The sequence below is a fragment of the Primulina eburnea genome, unplaced genomic scaffold, assembly GCF_022965805.1.
Source record: "Primulina eburnea isolate SZY01 unplaced genomic scaffold, ASM2296580v1 ctg739_ERROPOS11973397, whole genome shotgun sequence".
Classification (NCBI taxonomy): Eukaryota; Viridiplantae; Streptophyta; class Magnoliopsida; order Lamiales; family Gesneriaceae; genus Primulina; species Primulina eburnea.
In genome coordinates this window covers 507,994-529,494 of record NW_027331510.1, presented here as the reverse complement: position 1 = coordinate 529,494, position 21,501 = coordinate 507,994, and the positions used below count along the sequence as shown (strand labels likewise).

Here is a 21,501-nt window from a genome sequence, read left to right as displayed (position 1 = left end):
AGAATTTGATTGGTTTCCTCCTCCGCCACACATCTTCTTATCATTGAGTCTGCACAGATCTTAAACAAAAACGGTTCCTCCCAAAAATAATATTTCACGTCTGAAAAGAATTTCTTTCTTTGGTGAAACAATAAATTAGGTGGAGGTGTGCCAGTGACAAGAAAATTTGCAAAATCGGCATACCAAGGGTACGCATTTACCTCAAGCAATTGTTCATCAGGAAACCAGTCATCTATATCATCGTCACTGCCCTTAATTCTAACATGCTCAAGCCTAGACAGATGATCAGCAACTACATTTTCCACACCCTTTTTATCTCGAATCTCGAGATCAAATTCTTGCAATAATAAAATCCACTTAATTAACCTAGGTTTCGCATCCTTCTTAGCAAGCAAATATTTCAGGGCAGAATGATCTGTATACACAGTTACTTTAGAGACATCTTGTTTTGAACTAAAGCGGAGCAATTCTCAGTCAAATTCACCATCATATGATCTTCTAGCTTCCGCTTATTCGCTAAGATATCTTTTTAAAAAATTTTGCATAACTTGGCATATTCAATAAAACATCAGTAAAAGGAATGTTAATATGCAATTTTTTAAATATCTCAAGAAATTTACCAAATTGTGCATCTAATTTAGCTTTCTTCATTGTTGCAGGAAAAGATGGAGGGATAACAATTTTATTTTGTGCAATAGGTGTAGGTGTAGAGTTAGAAGACTTACCTCCTCGAGTTTCCACCTCATCCTCACTGTGCTTGGTCTTTTCCTCATTAGACTCGAGTGCTTTTCCACTATGCAATTCCACAGCCTTCACATGTTCTCTTGGGTTAACTTCCGTGTTTCTTGGCAAAGCTCCTTGCTCCCTATTAGAAATCAACTTAGCCAATTGTCCGATTTGATTCTCTAACCCCTTTATGGATGCATCTTGGTTCTGAAATCTCGTCTCTGTTGCAGAAATAAATTTAGTCATCATTTGCTCTAAATTGGACTTCTCCTCCCGAGGCAGTTCTGGCTTGAATCCTTGGTGCATCCCATATGGTGGACCTCTTTGTTGGCAATTTTGATTTTTTTGACCTCCCCATGAAAAGTTTGGGTGATTCCTCCATCCCGGATTATATGTGTTCGAATAAGGGTCATTTCTAGGATGGTTCTAGAATCCCACTTGTTTTACCGGTGCTCCCTCAGGCACATAGAATGGATTGTCATCTTGTCAATCCTGCACGTCATGCTCACCCCCACACTTATCACAGAAAATTTCTTGCAGACGCATAGCCGACCCACTCATGCTCATCCCATCAATCTTTCTATTCAAAGCCTCTAACTGTGCTGAAACCGCCGACAAATCATTAACTTGATTAACTCCAGCACATCGTCTCTGCCTATCAGACTGAGGATGATAGCTACTAGCAGCCATTTCCTTCAATAATTCATATCCTTTCTCAGCAGTTTTTCTCAGTAAGTTACCACATGCAGCAGCATCTATCATAGTACGGTTAGGAGTAATCAGACCGTAGTAGAAAGTTTGAACAACTAACCCAAGAGGCAGCTCATGGTGTGGACATCTCCTCAACAAGTCCTTGTAGCGCTCCCATGCCTCGTAAAGTGACTCTTGCTCATATTGAGCAAAAGAAGTAATGTCGGCTCTAAGCTTCATAGTCTTCGACGGAGGAAAGTACTTGATCAGGAATGCTATTGCCATATCCTCCCATGTAGTAATAGACCCTACAGGCAAACAGTTTAACCACGACTTAGCTTTATCTCTCAGTGAAAATGGAAATAAACGCAAACGAACAGCATCATCAGACACGTCATTAAACTTAAAAGTATCACAAATTTCAATAAAGTCAGTTATATGAGAATTAGGGTCGTCAAGTGCACTTCCCCCAAATTGGACAGTGTTCTGAATCATCTGAATGATAGCTGGCTTGATCTCAAACTGATTAACTCGGATGACTGGTCTTACGATGCTTGGACGTGCTCCATCAAGAGATGGCTGTGCATAATCCAACATCGGTATACGCCTTGGCTCCTCTCTTTGTTGATCGCCTTCCATTCTTTCCTTCGCTCTTTGCTGTTGTAGTTGACGTCTAGCTGTACGTTCGATCTCGGGGTCAAAAAGCTCAAGCTTACACTCGATTGATCTTCACATGCACCACAAGAAAAATCTGCACCACAATGAGAGTATCAAATAACAATAAAATAAATAATACTAAAGAATTTAAATGAAAAATAAAAAATTGTGAATCAACAGTCCCCCGCAACGGCGCCAAAAACTTGATCGAGCAAAACTTGCACAGTGAATAGTCCCAAAATTTATTTTATAATTGAAAGCTCGATTTAAATATCGCAAGTGCACGATAGTCAAGTTATAATAAACGTAAGTGAATACGAGTATCGATCCACAAGGACTGCGTTACACTATTTTTATTTTCAAGTAAAATTTCTTTAGCAACGATAAAATTGAGTTGATGATTAAACTAATGTCGATTAAACAACTAAAATAATTGAATTGCAAAGAAAACGTATTCAAGAACGCAATGATTAATTTGGATTAAATCAGATGAGAAATGAATTTTTTGGGAATTATCAGTTCACCTACCACTCGTGTTTAAATAATTACACTCGACTTTTACTCGTGCATTCGACGGAATTCCCTAGACTAATTAATATACTCTGTCGAGCTATATTAATACTAATAAAAAACATGCAGTACTCAAGTGTCCTCAAGTATTTAACAATTCAAGATTGCATTATATTCTATGGAATCCACTAGCTTTCATCCGGGTGAACTATCACTATCGACACGTACCCAATTCCGTATATCTACTAAAATTGTAAATCCGTGGTTTATACTATTTGATCGTATTGTTAATTATTCTATCGAAATCATTAACAACATGAAATAATCAAAGGAAGTTAGCTAGGCTTCGATTGAAACAAGAAAGAACAATAGCATAAACAAATCACTAATAAAAATGTCGAGAAATAATGTTAAACACCGAGTACGGGGTAGGATCCCCTCAAATCCCAACAAATCTAGAGTTTAGCTACTGAAATTCATGATAAAAACCAACAATCAATGTAAGAAATAAAATACTGAATAATGAAAATACTAAATATGACGATGGATGACGGCCACGACGCGTGGAAATCTCGAGGTCTTCGAAATCTCCTTTGTTCCTAGCCTCCTCTCCAAGAAAAGTGATGAAAAGTCTGATAAAGTATGATAAAACGGCGCCTGATCTCGTGTGTAGGTTTTGGTGTAGGATAGAGTCCCTCAAAATTTGGAAACAAATCTTTCTCAATCTCGCTTCTCGCTAGGGCGGTATATTTTGACCGCCCTAGCGAGAGGTCCTCGAATAAGCTTCCTCGAGCATGTCTCTGGTTTCGCTGGGGCGGTCACTTTTGACCGCCCTAGCGAAACACTTGCGCAAAATAATCTCGGCCAGACCACAATGCTCGCTGGGGCGGTCACTTTTGACCGCCCTAGCGAGACCTCTTCGATATTATGCCAAAGTTTCTCCCACTTTTTTGGTTCAATTCCTTCAAAATAACCACAGAATACACGAGATTAGTCAAATGCTAAATAATGCTAAAACAATGAAAAATTAACTAAAACAAATAAATATGATGCGTGAATGCGACTCAAAACCAACACTAAAAACACGTAAAAACGAGTCCTATCACCTTCAAATATCTCAGAGCGCAATTATAGTCAATAGTCATCTTCGCTCTCTCTGCACGCCGTTCAACAGAAACACATTTGATCATTCAAGGATCTTTTCGTGCTACTCAAACAAACTACGGTTTCATATCAGTAACCTTGTGGTTACTTGATTAAAATTTGTGGTGTCTGGAGAACTGAGTGTTCTTAATATCCAGAAGTGTAAAGTGATCACTAAGAGTTCCAATGCAGGCAGTGTGATAAGTCTTGGTTGGATCGGACTGTTACAAACATTTTGTAAAGTCAAAGTCTTTTAATTGAATCCTTCCTAACAAAGGAAGAAGGGGTGACGTAGGAGTATTCAATCTCCGAACATCCATAAAATCCTGGGTCATCTATCTCTAGCATACTTTAATATTTCTCAGTCATTTATCATTGTTGAAGGTGTTATTGATTTTATTGGTCATTGAAATACTCTAAACTGTTTTCCGCACAATCAGTAGTTCAAGTTTTCAACCGTTAGAGAAAATAATTTCCAACCGCCTAAAAACGGTTGATAGAAAAAATTCAAAAAACAAATAAGATTTTGAAAGAGTTCATTCATCCCCCCTCTAAACTCTTTCCCGATCCTATCAAGTGGTATCAAAGCGGGGTTTTTTCTAAAAACTGACATTATTCAAATAATCATGGCATCTTTCAACAAAATTCCTATGTTTTCCAAGGAAGACTATGATGATTGGAAAATTCGCATGCAGGCACATCTAGCAGCACAGGATGACGATATGTGGTTCGTAATTACCGATGGACCAATGAAGATCATGAAAGTAAACACAGCTGTGGGGACAACTGAAGGTGCTCCTCAAATGATAGAAAAACATAGATCTGAATGGACAGCTGAGGATAAAAAGAAAGCAAACCTGGACAACGTTGCAAAAGACATTCTCTATAATACTCTGGATAAGAACATGTTTGCCAAAATCAAGACCTGTACCACTGCAAAGGAGATATGGGAAAAAATTACTCAACTATGCGAAGGCAATGATCAAACCAAAGAAAACAAATTGACCGTGGCTATTCAAAAATTCGATAATGCAAAGATGAAGCCAGGAGAAACTCTTGCAGAATTTGATGAACGGTTTAACAGCATTATCATCGAGCTCATCTCACTTGGAAAAGAGTACTCCAACAGAGAAATCGCGTTGAAGGTTATGCAAGCCCTTCCCAGAGAATGGGATGTAAAGACTATAGCAATGCGCGAATCCAAAGATCTGAACAAACTGGAACTCCATGATCTGTTTGCTGATCTTAAAGCATACGAATTTGAGCTTGGAATACGAACTGAAGAAGAGCCATCCGCAACTCAACAAACCAAGGCTTTGGCAGCTGCTACAATGACTCTTCTGGTCGAAGAGTCCACAAGTAAGAAATCGACTGAGCAACTAAGCAATGAAGCCATGTCTCTTTTTGTTAAGAAATTCAGCAAGTTCATGCGCAAAAATCAATCTCAAAATAATAAACCATATTTTAAAAAGGACCATACTGAGGATGGTCAAGGTTGTTTTAACTATGGAAAAAAGGGACACTTTATTGCAGAATGCAACAGGCCAAAGAATGATGAAAAGAAGGAAGAAAATAGAAGACGGTTCAAAGACAACAAGAAATTCATCAAGAAAAAGAATCAGCGAGTTTTGATCACAGAAGAAGACAAAGGTAAATGGGCGGAAACCGAGTAAGAAAAATCCTCTTCTGAGGCATCTTCAAGTGAAAGCGAAGACGAGACTGTGGAGTGTCTCATGGCCAAAGAAGATCAAGAATCCACAGATGAAATGGTATTTGACTTTAACTCTAAAGAATTAACACGAGAAGATCTTGTTACAGCACTACTTGACATGGTAAATGAGTTCAAAAGACTATCTATGAGATTCAATGAAGCTAAAGCAGAAAAACAAGACTTAAAAAACAAGTTAACTCTCTCTGACTGTTCGCAGCACAAAGAGGTTGACAGTTTGAAAGTTAAGTTAAGTCTGCTAGCGGCTGAGAATGATGATTTACGAAGATTGTTCCATGCTACACTAAAAGAAAACAAACGGTTGATAAATATTGTCAATACTTGGAACAAGTCCTCTGCTTCTCTTAATAGGATACATGAGATGCAAAAACCAGTTGGAGACAGAACTGGACTTGGTTACAACATCAATGATTGCCGCACCTCAGAAGCTTTAACTCAACCGTTTCTAGAAAAAGACAGTTTAAGATCAATTAAATTTTTCAGATCTAGCTCGGTATATGAACATGATAAACCTGAAGTTCAAGGTATTCAAAATATGAATCTTGAGAATAATGGAAGGAGACGTGGTTTGAGTTACGTTCACAGTGATAAATCCATACCATATTGGCGCAAACTAAGGCCAAACTCAATCGGTTATGATGGCTCAACTGGATATCACTCAAGAACCAGATCCAAAAATTACTACAATTGCCGACCAGTTCAAAAGAGGTATAGATTGAATGACAATAACCAAAAGTCCAAACAACATATATTGCATTCACCATCAGATTATTTATCCATTCACGGTTACCCTGGAACACATCACAAAAAATCCACAAGGATAATTCAAGTGTGGATTCCTAAGGGTCTAATTAACTCAGGACCCAAATAGAAAGGGTACCAATTTCTTATCTTAAATTTTCAGGAACTAAAGAAGAAAAACTTGTAAAAATCAACATGGTTTTTAGACAGCGGATGCTCAAGACATGGTCTATTCAGGTAATAAGCTTAGGGGAAAAGAAATACACTCTTGTAGTCATCGATGACTTCTCCAGATTCACAAGGGTATTATTCCTAAGCTCCAAAGATCAAACTGCCGATCAACTAATCAAGCTGCTCAAGAGGCTTCAAAATGAGAAAAGGGAAGAAGTTGACAGAATAAAGAGTGACAGAGGAACCGAATTTCTGAACAAATACCTGTCATCTTACCTTGAAGATCATGACATTAAAAACGAATTATCAGCTGCAAGATCGCCACAACAAAATGGAGTAGCAGAAAGAAGGAACCGCACTCTGAAGGAAGCAGCTCGAACCATGCTGGCTGAATCTGGTATCTCACAACGATTTTGGGCTGAAGCCATCAACACAGCTTGTTACACTCAGAATCGGTCTATGATAAACAAAAATCATGAAAATACTCCATATGAAGTATGGACCGGCAAATTGCTAGAAGTGGGGTACTTTCGCATATTTGGCTGTAAGTGTTTTATTCATATAAATGAGAAAATGCATCTCACTGCATTTGATGTAAAAGCTGATGAAGGCATCTTTCTGGGATACTCAGCAGTAAGTAAAGCATACAGAGTGTATAATCAAAAAACTCTTACTGTCGAAGAATCCATACATATTGTGTTCGATGAATCATCTATATGTCATGACAATAGTAACAGTAACATGCATGATCTGATAAATAATTTTGAAGCTGCCAACCTTGAAGCTAGCAATGATGATGAGATAGACCTAAGAAGAACAGGTGAAATCATCTCCAAAGAAACCCAACCGGTCAAGATCAAAATCAGCAAACATATGAACCAGAGAACAATTATCAACCGCAGAACATTCAAACAGAAGAAGATGCACCAGAACAAGAAAATGACATCAATCAACCAATCGAGCCAAATCCAAATGGACCTTGTCTCTGGTGGAACAAGGATCACCCACTCAAACTGGTCATTGGTAACCCTACTGCTCCTCTTAGAACTAGAAATCAGATGATAAATGAATTTATGCAGGCTGCTTTTGTTTTTCAAATAGAACCCAAGAAAATTGATGATGCTTTGCTAGACACAAACTGGATAGAGGCTATGCAAGAAGAACTTAATCAGTTTGAAAGGAGCAAAGTATGACACTTAGTATCTCGACCTAATAATGCTCACATAATTGGAACTAGATGGCTTTACATAAACAAAATGGATGAAAGTGGTTTAATCATAAGAAATAAGGCTCGTCTAGTAGCTCAGGGATATAGACAGGAAGAAAGAATAGACTTTGATGAATCTTTTGCCCATGTTGCCAGATTAGAAGCCATTAGAATATTTTTAGCTTTTGCAGCATTTAAGGACTTCAAAGTATATCAAATGGATGTTAAATCTGCTTTTCTGAATGGTTTATTAAATGAGGAAGTCTATGTAGAACAACCACCAGTTTTGTTAATCATGCCTTTCCTGATCACGTTTACAAACTTGATAAAGCTCTATATGGACTCAAGCAAGCTCCGAGAGCATGTTATGACACACTAACCAAATTTTTGCTTCAGCATGGATTCACTATTGGTACAATTTATAAAACTCTATTTAAATTCTCCGAAAAAGATCATTCTCATTTTGTCCAAATTTATGTGAACGATATTATCTTTGGATCAACTAACCCCAAGTTATGTGGAAGATTTTCTAAGATGATGCATGAACAATTTGAAATGAGTATGATGGGCGAATTGAACTACTTTTTAGGGCTGCAAGTCAAACAGTCTGAAAATTGTATCTTCATTAATCAAGCCAAATATACACGAGATATGTTAAAGAAATTTGGCATGGAAAATTGCTCTCAAGCCTGCACTCCAATGAGTTCATCAGTCAAATTAGATAAAGATGAAGGGGGGATTTCAGTGGATGAAAAAATGTACAGAGGACTAATTGGGTCCTTACTATACCTAACCGCAAGTCGACCTGACATTATGTTTGCCGTATGTTTATGTGCACGGTTTCAAGCTAAACCCATGCAATCTCATTTACTGCATGTAAACGCATACTCAAATATTTAGAGGGAACTGCAAATGTGGGTCTTTGGTATCCCAAAGACTCAAGTTTTAGTCTTGTAAGTTACTCAGATGCAGATTATTCTGGATGCAAAATCGATCGAAAAAGCACAAGTGGTTCATGCCAATTCTTAGGTGAAAGACTTGTTTCACGGGATAGCAAAAAACAAACGTCAATTGCTACATCAACTGCTGAAGCAGAATACGTAGCAGCCGGAAGTTGTTGTGCTCAGATGCTATGGATACAACAACAATTAAAAGACTATGGAATCCAAGCTGCTGAATCTCCCATTTTCTGCGACAACACAAGCGTTATTGCCATAACATACAACCCTGTCATGCTCTCTCGAACAAAGCATATCGATATCAGACACCATTTCATCCGAGAACATGTCATGAAGAAAGAAATACGGCTTGAATATGTTCATACTGATCAACAAACAGCCGACATTTTCACAAAACCAATACCCGAAGCTAAATTCTCTTATTTTCGTAATATGCTTGGTTTGATTGATTTATCATGATATAATTAGTCTTTTTGTATGCTCAGTGTAATTTTGCAGGAAATATAATATAAAAAAAAGAGAGGTAAGAAACCATCAACTAGTACAAAACAAGCGACATGGGCAATACAAAACAAACGGCGGGGGCAGTACATCAACAAAGGCGGGAACACACACTCTCAATCTCCCTATATACTTTCAACCTCCAAACTGCAACCAGCTGCTCAGTCATCCGATAGAAATACGTGCAAACTCCTCTGAGAAGGCTATCTTTCTCAGAGCCCTCTTTTCCTTCAACAGCATGAGAAGATAAACTCCTTTGTCAGAAAAGACGCTAACATTATCAGCCACGCGAAGACGTCGCCGATATCTTCTCAGTGCCGAAATCTCTCTGGAGGAAGCAGCTCGTCCGTATTCAGAAATGGACTGGAGTCTTTGAACTTTCTCCCACATAGTCAGCGTCTTCCTCATCACTCGATCCTCAATAGCCAGTTTACGAGAAGCCACCACAGAACTCATGAACTCTTCGGCTAAGTCAGGGCTGTTATCTCTCTCCATCTCTTCTCTTTGATTTTATTGATAACATAGCTGCTTGTATTTATAGGTGAAAATCTAAACGCCAAAAGTTTAAAGTCATCATGACTACGGTGGGAAATGTGAAGCGCTCTATCAGGAGCAACCGACGGTTCATTATCATTCATACACGTATTTAGGGGGAACAATGGATAAGAATAATTATTATATTCTTTAACCGATCCCTTCCTAATCACATCAATCAGCCGGTTCAAATTCTGTGGACATAATACATCCATGTCATTTTCGTAAAAAACACTCCAACTCTTTGACGACGTTTATGAACTGACGGTTTTATCCTTCAAATTTAAAAATACTCATCTTACTGCCGTCCAAATTTTCAAATATTTCAAAAAATCCTCCACTAACAGTCCTCCACATGGCCTAACTAGTGCACTCTTGAAACGAACATACATACCATCATTCACTTCATCGTTCTCAGTGAACTCACTCTGCAGGCACAAGCAAACAAAGTTCTTTGCAAATTGAAGACATATGGTTGCCTCCATTGCACAAAATACAGTAGCTATCAACTTCCCATCCACCTTCGCGATGCCCAACAAATCTATGAAGATTATGTTCCGTTCACTCGAAGAATCTGGACTTCGCACTTTTCTGGGCTGCATCTACAACTATTCTGAAACCTTACTGAAAGAATTCTTTGATTCTGCTCACATGAAGAACGGAGAAATTCTTTGCTCGGTTCAAAACAAACAACTTATCTTCACCCAGAAAGTATTTGCTGAATTGTTTAGCTTACCAACAAATGACATGACTGACTTCTCAACACTACCAGATGGCAACATTGATATTTGGCGAAGAAGCTTTTCACTTACTGATTCTCTTATTTCTTATCCAACATGCCAGAAGCGAGACTTAAAGATCGAATTTCGACTGTTAGCCGATATTGTGGCAAAGGAATTCTTGCAAAAGCTGGTGCATATGATAAAATTACTTTGGAAAAATTCCTTGTTATGGCCACTCTCTCCTGAAATCTCCGAATCAACTGGTCTGATATTCTCTTCAAAATACTGGTAGCCATGATTAAGAAAGAAAATCAATCTCCCGGTTTCGCGGTTCAAATCTGCCACATGTTGATCAAAGCGGGAGTCCAACCGGTTGACATGATTGAGGTTGGAAAAACAAAATTGTTTTCCTGGGTATCGGTTGACAAATTCATTCAGAAAAACAAACCGACAGATGAAGAGTTCGTCCCTGTCAAAACAGAAAATGGTGTCGAGTATGTGAAACAAAAGAAATAGAGTGTCTCTACTCCCAAAGAAGCCAAAAGAAGACTGGTTGTTCAAACAAGCTCTGATGATGAATCCAAAGACGATGTTCCAGTTGCTCAGGTTTTCAAGAAACGAAGAACAGCACACCCAACAAAGATTAAGCTAATCAAGCATATTTCTGCACCACTCATCCCTGCTCCTCTCCCTGCAGTTTCTATCGCCAAGCTGAAAGAAATTCAAATTACATAACCCAACATTCAATCCTCCTATTCAGGAGTTCCTATTATTCTCTCCACTAATAAAGGCAAACAGGTGATGACTGATAATCCTCCACAAAAAAACGCAGTTCATACGGCCATCATCCTTACCAGTCAGCGTGTCAATGAAGCAGTTCAGACAAAAATAAAGATGTTTGACAAATGGGTTCAATATCGCACTGATGTAAATTTTGACTCGCTCCTTCAAACCGGGAAGATACAGGCAGCGGCCAAGCTTGAACGGTCCATTTTAGAATGGGCCGAAACAACAAACATTCAAACCGTTCTTCAAAGACGCGACTTTCTGAAACTTCAAATGAAAGAAAGCAATCTTCGAATCTTTATACAGCTGAAAAGGAAAAATTTTGACTCTACATGTCCTACTGCCAAGGATGACTCTGCAGTCATATCTCAACTTGAAATGGACGCTTTGTCATTAGCTATATCAGTCTCACACATGCGTCAGGAGCTCAATCTCCCGGAGATTGCTGAACAAAGTAAATTTGACTCTTTGATGGATATTAATGACGATCTTAGCTCTGCATCCATTGACCGCATTGCCACTCACAAGGCCTCCTCGTTCATTCCTAGCACTAGCTCTAAACCCTCTTCACCAGAAACTACCAAAACAGCTCAGAAGGAGCTAGATGTTATTCAGAATATTCCACAATCAGAAAAGCCACAAGCTCTCTCCGCTGGTCAAGACCACTCATTAGATGCGCGTGATAAAGCATCCTCACCTGAGACTCTTCTTGAAATCGACCAACAAACTCATATAGCGCCCACTCATACACCCTCTGAAAAACAAATGGTGGTAGAACCTCCAAGTGCTGAACAAAAATGCTGTCAGGATGTTTCGGCTCTTTTAGTTGTCTCTCCACCACTTTATGCCTAGGGCGCATCTGCCTCTCCACCTCCTGATGACTCAAACAAAGCTCCATCTCTTTCAATTATTGAGGAAGAACAGTTTATTTCTGATTTTGATACGGCTAAATCATTTCAAGAGCCCGTTATCTCTTCTCAAGATCACATTACGGATGATACTCCGATCGTTTTACAGGAACAGCTAAAATCTCCCTCAAAGGAAGTACAGGAAGCTGGAGTACCCATCTCATCAATAACTCCCTCACCCAATCATCAAATTGAAAAACCAGAGGAATCAAAGGTAATCGGTTCAGACTCTTTCGTCTCAAATGAGGATATTGATCAATTTATTGAGAGTATCACGGCGGAACCTCATGCGACTGGATCTACTGCATCTGCTGACAAAGCAACTTCCTCGAAATTAATTGCTTTCAAGACTGACCAACTTGCTGAACTGGCAGCATCTGAGGAGGACGAATTTGTCGACGAAAACTTGAAACAAAAACTTCTGAACCGTCTTGCAAATATGGATCAATCTATCCTAGCTCTAAATCGCAAACAATTTGATCTGAAAGAAGACTTTTACTCTATCAAACGTGCTATGACCAGAGACTTTGATGCCATGACCACAAGAACTTTACCGACAGGATCATCATCATACGGCTCATATCAATATGTGCCCTGGTCTTTCGGCACAAATCACTCGTCTTGAACAACGAATGGACGCCCATGGTACTCAACTTACAGAAATTATGGAATTTCTAATTCATGGTGATGTCAAAAAGAGGGAAGGAGAGTAGGAAAAGAAAATTCAAGAAGAATTAGCAGTCCTGAAGAAAAAAGAAGACAAGACTAAAACCAAAGAATAGAGTTCAAGATTTTCTATATAAAATAATTTCTGGTTCCTTGGTTTTTGTTAATAAAATCTAGGTTCTTAGTTCTGATAAACAAACTTTCAGCTTAGTTTTTTCATCACCAAAAAGGGGGAAATTGTTAAGAAATGAAACTTGGGTTTCAAGAATTTTGGTGTATGACAAATCAAAATCAACCGCGGCTGGAATTTCAATTAACCCAACCGCTCTCAAACCGTTGATTTTCGACCGCTGACTCTTCAGACTTCGGCAAAAGCGAACCGGCTCATTTAAGAGAATAAAAGACATTCTCTGACCGGTTGAATGCATTCAAAACTCCTTGAAGTCAACGATTACACATCAATTTCAAGAATGATATGCATTTATCTCTCTATCCCAGACAGGAAGCTCAAAGATAGACGTCTTATTCTGATACTAAGAGAACAGTTGCCTTAAAAGGAAATCCTCAAGGAAAGAGCTTCAGATTTATGATAAGCAAAAGGAAGATTTAATGCGCACATTTATTGCTCATAAATATGAAAGCGACTCATCTGATTCAGAAGCTCAGGTTTACGTTAACTGTCTTTTCCGACCGTTAAGTCATTCGACTATATCAACAGAAAGGGTTGCTAGCCAAAACGCAAGGGGAAGCAATACAGCTTATACAGAAATCCAAAAGATCATTGAGCTTGCCTTCAAATATCTCAGAGCGCAATTATAGTCAATAGTCATCTTCGCTCTCTTTCTGCACGCCGTTCAACAGGAACACATTTGATCATTCAAGGATCTTTTCGTGTTACTCAAACAAACTACGGTTTCATATCGGACTGAGTGTTCTTAATATCCAGAAGTGTAAAGTGATCACTAAGAGTTCCAATGCAGGCAGTGTGATAAGTCCTGGTTTGATCGGACTGTCACAAACATTTTGTAAAGTCAAAGTCTTTTAATTGAATCCTTCCTAACAAAGGAAGAAGGGGTGACGTAGGAGTATTCAATCTCCGAACATCCATAAAATCCTGTGTCATCTATCTCTAGCATACTTTAATATTTCTCAGTCATTTATCATTGTTCAAGGTGTCATTGATTTTATTGGTCATTGAAATACTCTGAACTGTTTTCCGCACAATCAGTAGTTCAAGTTTTCAACCGTTAGAGAAAATATTTTCCAACCGCCTAAAAAAGGTTGATAGAAAAAATTCAAAAAACAAATAAGATTTTGAAAGAGTTCATTCACCCCACCCTCTAAACTCTTTTCCGATCCTATCACACAGGTTTGCTAATAAGAAAAGCTAGATCATTGTCGAATTTCGGTCAAGACAAAATGACAAGAACGTTGGGGTTGGCGACGTGTACTATTTCTGCTCCTTTCTGCATGTACTTGTCCATTACATGCCCATTAAAATACATATCTTTTATTGCATATTTGATTTATTTTTAGAGTTTTTTAGGAATTAATTATTTTATGATTAAAATTAATAAGGAGTACATTCCAAAGCTATTTAAGAAAATATCTCTACGCCTTTCATCCTTCAAATTAATTTCTGAACTCTCTACGTTAGCCCAAATTATATCTTTCTTCGCTGTGCTCAAAGGTCGCCTCAGTGTTTCATATTTTAATTTCATATCTGAACCTTCCCAAGGTACTCATTTGTCTACTCCAGCGACGTTTTGTTTGTAAAAGGATATCTTTTATTATGCATGTAACCAATTACTATTAATTGAAACTCGTCCTAATAATATATGATGATCTTCAGTATGGGTATATATTTTATTAGAACGTAAAAATTGAAGTCGTTATTACTTTTTTTTAATGTATACTTGTGACGCATTCTGCGGAAGTCAAACCATACTTGTACCTACACTGTTTATTCTTCATTCTCGTAGAAAATATTGTTCTCATCAGTGAGTTTAATTACGATTTTTACATGAATATTTTACAATTTTGATGATAATATTTATCGACAAAATGAAATAAAACAAATAACTCTTGTGGCAAGTAAAGAGCGTTTTCAATTTCTTTTATAATTTTTTTTAGGTTTTTAAATTTAAAATATATATCTTTTCATTGCATATTTTTTTTATTCTTATATTTTTTTAGGAATTAATTATTTTATGATTAAAATTAATAATGAGTGCGTTCCAAAGCTATTTAAGAAAATATCTCTACGCCTTTCATCCTTCAAATTAATTTCTGCACTCTCTGCGTTAGCCCAAATTACATCTTTCTTCGCTGCGCTCAAAGGTCGCCTCAGTGTTTCATATTTTAATTTCATATTTGAACCTTCCCAAGGTACTCATTTGTCTACTCCAGCGACGTTTTGTTTGTAAAAGGAGAATTATTGCAGCAACTTGCTCACATACTTGATTAGGGTTGCCTGATTGCCATGTAGTGTCGTCTGTGAAACTATACCAATGAAGCTCAAACACAATCTTGTTAGAGTAACTCAAATTCACAGGTTTTCTAATAAAAAAGATAGATCAATAACGAATTTCAGCCCAGAAAAAATGACAAGAACGTCGGGGTTGGCGGCGTGTAATAGCCGAGCCCGGTGTACGGTACGGTTTTAGCTTTACTCGTTTTGGGTTTGTGATTTAGATGATTATAGTTGTGTTTTGGGCTATAGTATTATTGGTTATTATTTTATTGAGGTTTTAGTTGGTGTTGATTGTTCGTTTCAGCGTTTCGGATCGATTTTAGTTGGATTTGTACTGTTCATTGCCGTGAGTAGAGTGCCCCCGCGGTGTACTATTCACCATTTTGGATTTGGGAGGCCGTGGCATGACCGCACCCGCGGCAGTGCAAGGACCGCACCCGCGGTAGTAGAAGCGCCGCACCCACGGTGTTTGTGCATGGGATTTATTTTGGAATGCCGTGAGCATACCGCACCTGCGGTGGTTGAGTGACCGCACCCGCGCTGAAGGCATGGGCGAGTTTTTAAGTTACTTTTTGGGAGTTGTTGGCCATACCTCACCTTATCCTCTTCACTTTTTCGAGATTCTCTCTCATTTGGCAAGGGTTTTCTCCATTTTCAAGTGCTTCCTATCTTCGATTCTTGGAGTTATTTGGATTTCCGACTTGAGATTAACGTTCTCCGTGGTATAAGGAAGCTTTGGTAAGTTTTTGGTGCGATTCTATTGAGGTTTTGAGTTTAGTGTTGGCTTGGAGTTGATGTTTGAGTTGGTTAATGGATTATTTGACTTGTTTATGGGATTTTAGAGTTGATATTGGTGTTATCTTTGGACTATTGTTGTAGGTGGTGACCAAGAGCTTAGTTTGAGGTGTTCCTTTGGGTTGTAAGTGGAATTTCATCCCTTTGCTCACATGATATTATATGTATTGTGTTTTAAAGGTTTCAAAGTGTTATTCCCTTCCATTGATTCATTGTTATGTATTGATCCCATTGATTATCTATTGGAGGCATTGATGTCTCACTATTGTTAAAAGGGAATACAAGAGAAAATATGAGATTGCGAAACGACGGCTTTAAATGTTATTCAGAGTTCAAATGTTTTTATTGGATTGATTATTCATAGTCAGAGCATTGCATGCAATTAGATGATCATCGACCATAGGCTTTTATCCTGCACAGTTATCGGTTTATATCGATTGGGATATTAGCAACCACAGACAGAGATACTATTGATATCAATCCAACCAGAGAAAAGAGAATACCATCTTATTGCTATTGCTATTGCTATTGCTATTGTTATTGCTACGTTATCCATGTTCAGAGTTGATGGTATTCGTGATTTAAAAGCCATGTTTTACAGAGTATATTGTATCATTGCTATGTTAGAGTTCCACTTGCTGAGATTTATTCTCATTTCAGTTTATTCATGTGATGCAGATCCGAGTGGAGGCCCTGGACGTTGACAGTGGATTGGGGTCATATGCATACGAAGATTGGAAGGAAGATTTTGGCATGATCATAGGAATGATATTTTGTATTTTGTTATATCATTTAAATGATCATGTATTTCTTTTGTAAACAATTTTATGAAATGTATTTTGAAACTCCTTCCATTTGAAAGAAAATTTTAAATTCCGCTGTATTTTAATTGTAACGGGTCAGGGTGTCACACGGCGTGTACTACTTCTACTCCATTCTGCATGTACCTGTCCATTACAAGCCCATCAAAATCAATATTTTTAAATTCATATTCAAGCCCCCCCCCCCCCCCACGATTTTTGGCATGTTAGCCTCGCCTTCAACTTTAATATGAAGATTTGAGAGAGAGAAGAGAGACGCGCAGTCTGAATGATGAAGTTGTCAAAATTCAGGGGATTCATTAATTTGGAACTTAGCTGCCCACCAAATATTAATGGGATAACGGCGGATCCACAACCTGATTGGAGCTTTGACAACTTATTATCAGAGCTTGATACGATTGAAAAGAAGATTATCGCGAATTTAGATCTTTCTGTACATATTGACAAGAAGCAGCCTAGGTAAATTTTTTATTTTGCTTCATTATATGAAGTTTATTGGTTATAACTTTGTTTTACTCATTCAGAAACTTGAGAGCTTCAAAGCAGAAGTATTGCAGCAACTTGCCCACATACTTGGTTATGGTTGCCCGATTGCCATGCTGTGTCGTCTGTGAAACTATACCAATGAAGCTCAAACACAGTCTTGTTAGAGTAACTCAAATTCACAGGTTTGCTAATAAGAAAAGATATATCATTGTCGAATTTCGGCCCAGACAAAATGACAAGAACGTTGGGGATGGCGGCGTGTACTACTTCTGCTCCTTTCTGCATGTAACTGTCCATTACAAGCCCATCAAAATCAATATTTTTAAATTCATGTTCAAGTCCCCCCCCCACCCCCCAAACGATTTTTGGCATGTTAGCCTCGCCTTCAACTTTAATATGAAGATATGAGAGAGAGAAGAGAAACGCGCATTCTGAATGATGAAGTTGTCAAAATTCAGGGGAGTCGTTAATTTGGAACTTCGCTGCCCACCAAATATTAATGGGATAACGGCGGATCCACAACCTGATTGGAGCTTTGACAACTTATTATCAGATCTTGATACGATTGAAAAGAAGATTATCGTGAATTTAGATCTTTTTGTACCTTTTGACAAGAAGCAGCCTAGGTAAATTTTTTATTTTGCTTCATTATATGAAGTTTATTGGTTATAACTTTGTTTTACTCATTCAGAAACTTGAGAGCTTCAAAGCAGAATTATTGCAGCAACTTGCCCACATACTTGGTTATGGTTGCCCGATTGCCATGCTGTGTCGTCTGTGAAACTATACCAATGAAGCTCAAACACAGTCTTGTTAGAGTAACTCAAATTCACAGGTTTGCTAATAAGAAAAGATAGATCATTGTAGAATTTCGGCCCAGACAAAATGACAAGAACGTTGGGGATGGCGGCGTGTACTACTTCTGCTCCTTTCTGCATGTAACTGTCCATTACAAGCCCATCAAAATCAATATTTTTAAATTCATGTTCAAGTCCCCCCCCCCCCCCCCAAACGATTTTTGGCATGTTAGCCTCACCTTCAACTTTAATATGAAGATATGAGAGAGAGAAGAGAGACGCGCATTCTGAATGATGAAGTTGTCAAAATTCAGGGGAGTCGTTAATTTGGAACTTCGCTGCCCACCAAATATTAATGGGATAACGGCGGATCCACAACCTGATTGGAGCTTTGACAACTTATTATCAGAGCTTGATACGATTTAAAAGAAGATTATCGCGAATTTAGATCTTTCTGTACCTTTTGACAAGAAGCAGCCTAGGTAAATTTTTTAGTTTGCTCCATATTATGAAGTTTATTGGTTATAACTTTGTTTTACTCATTCAGAAACTTGAGAGCTTCAAAGCAGAATTATTGCAGCAACTTGCCCACATACTTGGTTATGGTTGCCCGATTGCCATGCTGTGTCGTCTGTGAAACTATACCAATGAAGCTCAAACACAGTCTTGTTAGAGTAACTCAAATTCACAGGTTTGCTAATAAGAAAAGATAGATCATTGTCGAATTTCGGCCCAGACAAAATGACAAGAACGTTGGGGATGGCGGCGTGTACTACTTTTGCTCCTCTCTGCATGTAACTGTCCATTACAAGCCCATCAAAATCAATATTTTTAAATTCATGTTCAAGTCCCCCCCCCCAAACGATTTTTGGCATGTTAGCCTCGCCTTCAACCCATAAAATCAATCCCCCACACATCAAATATTTCACAATAAATAATGTTAATTAAAGTCATCTCATGACGGTTGGAAATATTACCTGTGCGTTGACATCTATCACAATTGAGAACATACAAACGAGCATCCTTAAAATGAGTTGGCCAATAGAAGCCACATTCAAGTACCTTAGATGCCGTCCGTATGGGTCCAAAGTGACCACCTACCTCACGGTCATGACAATGGATCAGAATTTGATTGGTTTCCTCCTCCGCCACACATCTTCTTATCATGGAGTCTGCACAAATCTTAAACAAAAACGGTTCCTCCCAAAAATAATATTTCACGTCTGAAAAGAATTTTTTTCTTTGGTGAAACAATAAATTAGGTGGAGGTGTGCCAGTGACAAGAAAATTTGCAAAATCGGCATACCAAGGGTACGCATTTATCTCAAGCAATTGTTCATCAGGAAACCAGTCATCTATGTCATCGTCACTGCCCTTAATTCTAACATGCTCAAGCCTAGACAGTTGGTCAGCAACTACATTTTCCACACCCTTTTTATCTCGAATCTCGAGATCAAATTCTTGCAATAATAAAATCCACCTAATTAACCTAGGTTTCGCGTCTTTCTTAGCAAGCAAGTATTTTAGGGCAGAATGATCTGTATACACAGTTACTTTAGACAGAACAAGGTATGAATGAAATTTGTCGAAAGCAAATACTATAGCAAGCAATTCCTTTTCAGTAGTAGCGTAATTCAATTGAGCATCATTTCAAGTCTTACTTGCATAGTAGATGGTATGAAATACCTTGTTCTTTCTTTGACCCAGCACCGCACCAACAGCTGTATCACTAGCATCGCACATCACCTCAAACGGTAACTCCCAATCAGGGACAGTCAGAACAGGTGCTGTCACCAAGCTTTCCTTGAGTATCTCGAATGCATGCAGACAAGTAGAATCAAAATTAAATTCAGCATCTTTCATCAACAAAGAGGATAAAGGTTTAGCAATTTTGGAAAAATCTTTAATGAAACGCCTATAAAAACCAGCATGCCCTAGGAAACTTCTAACTCATTTTATTGATGAAGGTGGTGGTAGGTTTTTGATTACTTCCACCTTGACCTTGTCGACCTCAATTCCATTCTCTGATACCTTGTGTCCTAACACAATCCCCTCTTGAACCATAAAATGACACTTCTCCCAATTTAAAACCAAATTTCTCTCACATCTAATTAACACCAAGTTCAAATTCTCTAAACATTCATTAAATGAGGAGCCAAAAATAGAGAAATCATCCATAAAAATTTCAAGGAAATTTTCGGTCATGTCATGAAAGATAGCGGTCATGCATCTTTGAAATGTTGCAGGTGCATTGCATAAACCAAAGGGCATATGCCTAAACGCAAAAGTACCATAAGGGCAAGTGAAAGTAGTTTTCTCTTGGTCCTCAGGTGCAATTGTGATTTGATTGTATCTCGAATATCCATCTAAAAAGCAATAAAATTCATGACCTACTAATCGTTCAATCATTTGATCGATAAATGGCAAGGGAAAGTGATCTTTACGGGTTGCATCATTCAATTTCCTATAATCTATGCACACACGCCAACCCGTAACAGTTCTAGTGGGAATCAACTCATTTTTTTCATTAGTAATAACAATAATCCCACTCTTTTTAGGCACACATTGTACAGGACTTACCCATGCACTATCAGAGATAGGATAGATAATACCTGCATCCAGAAGTTTAATTGTTTCAGCTTTTACTACCTCTTGCATCTTTGGATTGAGTCTCCTTTGTGGTTGTGCTAGAGGTGAGTATTTATCTTCCATCAGAATTTTGTGCATGCAGATCGAAGGACTTATCCCTTTTATGTCCGAAACCTTCCAAGCGAATGCTCCTTTATGCTCCTTAAGGACTCCCAAGAGCTTACTCTCCATATCATCTGTCAAAGAAGAGGAAATAATAACAGGCAATTTATTATCTTCTCCTAAATATACGTACTTGAGATGTGGAGGTAGTGGTTTGAGCTCCAAAGTAGGTGGCTCCTCTAGGCTTGACTTTTGAGGCATTAAATCTTTTCTGTCTCCCAATTCCTCTAGTCTAAGCCTCACTTGCTTTCTCCAAGGTGGAATGGCATTCAAGTGAGCTACCATCTCCATCTTTTCCTCGTTTAGATCGTCCTCCTGCTTTTCAGTAGTGAGAGTGGCCTCCAATGGTTCTTTCAATCCATCCTGCATAAAATCACAAACGAGAGAATCCAAGACATCAATACGAAAACAACTATCATTGTGCATTGTGTGCTTGAGAGTATTTGTGACACCTTGACCCGTTACGATAAACATATAGCGGAATTTAAAATTTTCTTGCAAATGGAAGGAATTTCAAAATACATTTCCATCATATAATTTTACAAAATAAATACATGATCATTCAAATGATATAACAAAAATACAAAACATCATTCCTGTGATCATGTGACAAAATGCTTGCAAAAACATCCTCCTTCCAACTTCGTATGCATATGACTCCTAGCCACAATCAACGTCCTGGTCCATCGCTCTTATCTGCATCACATGAAAATAACTGAAATGAGTAT

General features: G+C 38.2%; 1 non-coding gene across 1 annotated transcript; it reads left to right on the top strand.

Moving 5' to 3' along the window:
* Positions 1–1,546: 1,546 nt before the first annotated feature.
* On the top strand, positions 1,547–1,653 carry LOC140822270 (small nucleolar RNA R71). The gene has a single exon (XR_012115923.1). It is a non-coding gene; the product is annotated as a small nucleolar RNA R71 (small nucleolar RNA).
* Positions 1,654–21,501: the final 19,848 nt, after the last annotated feature.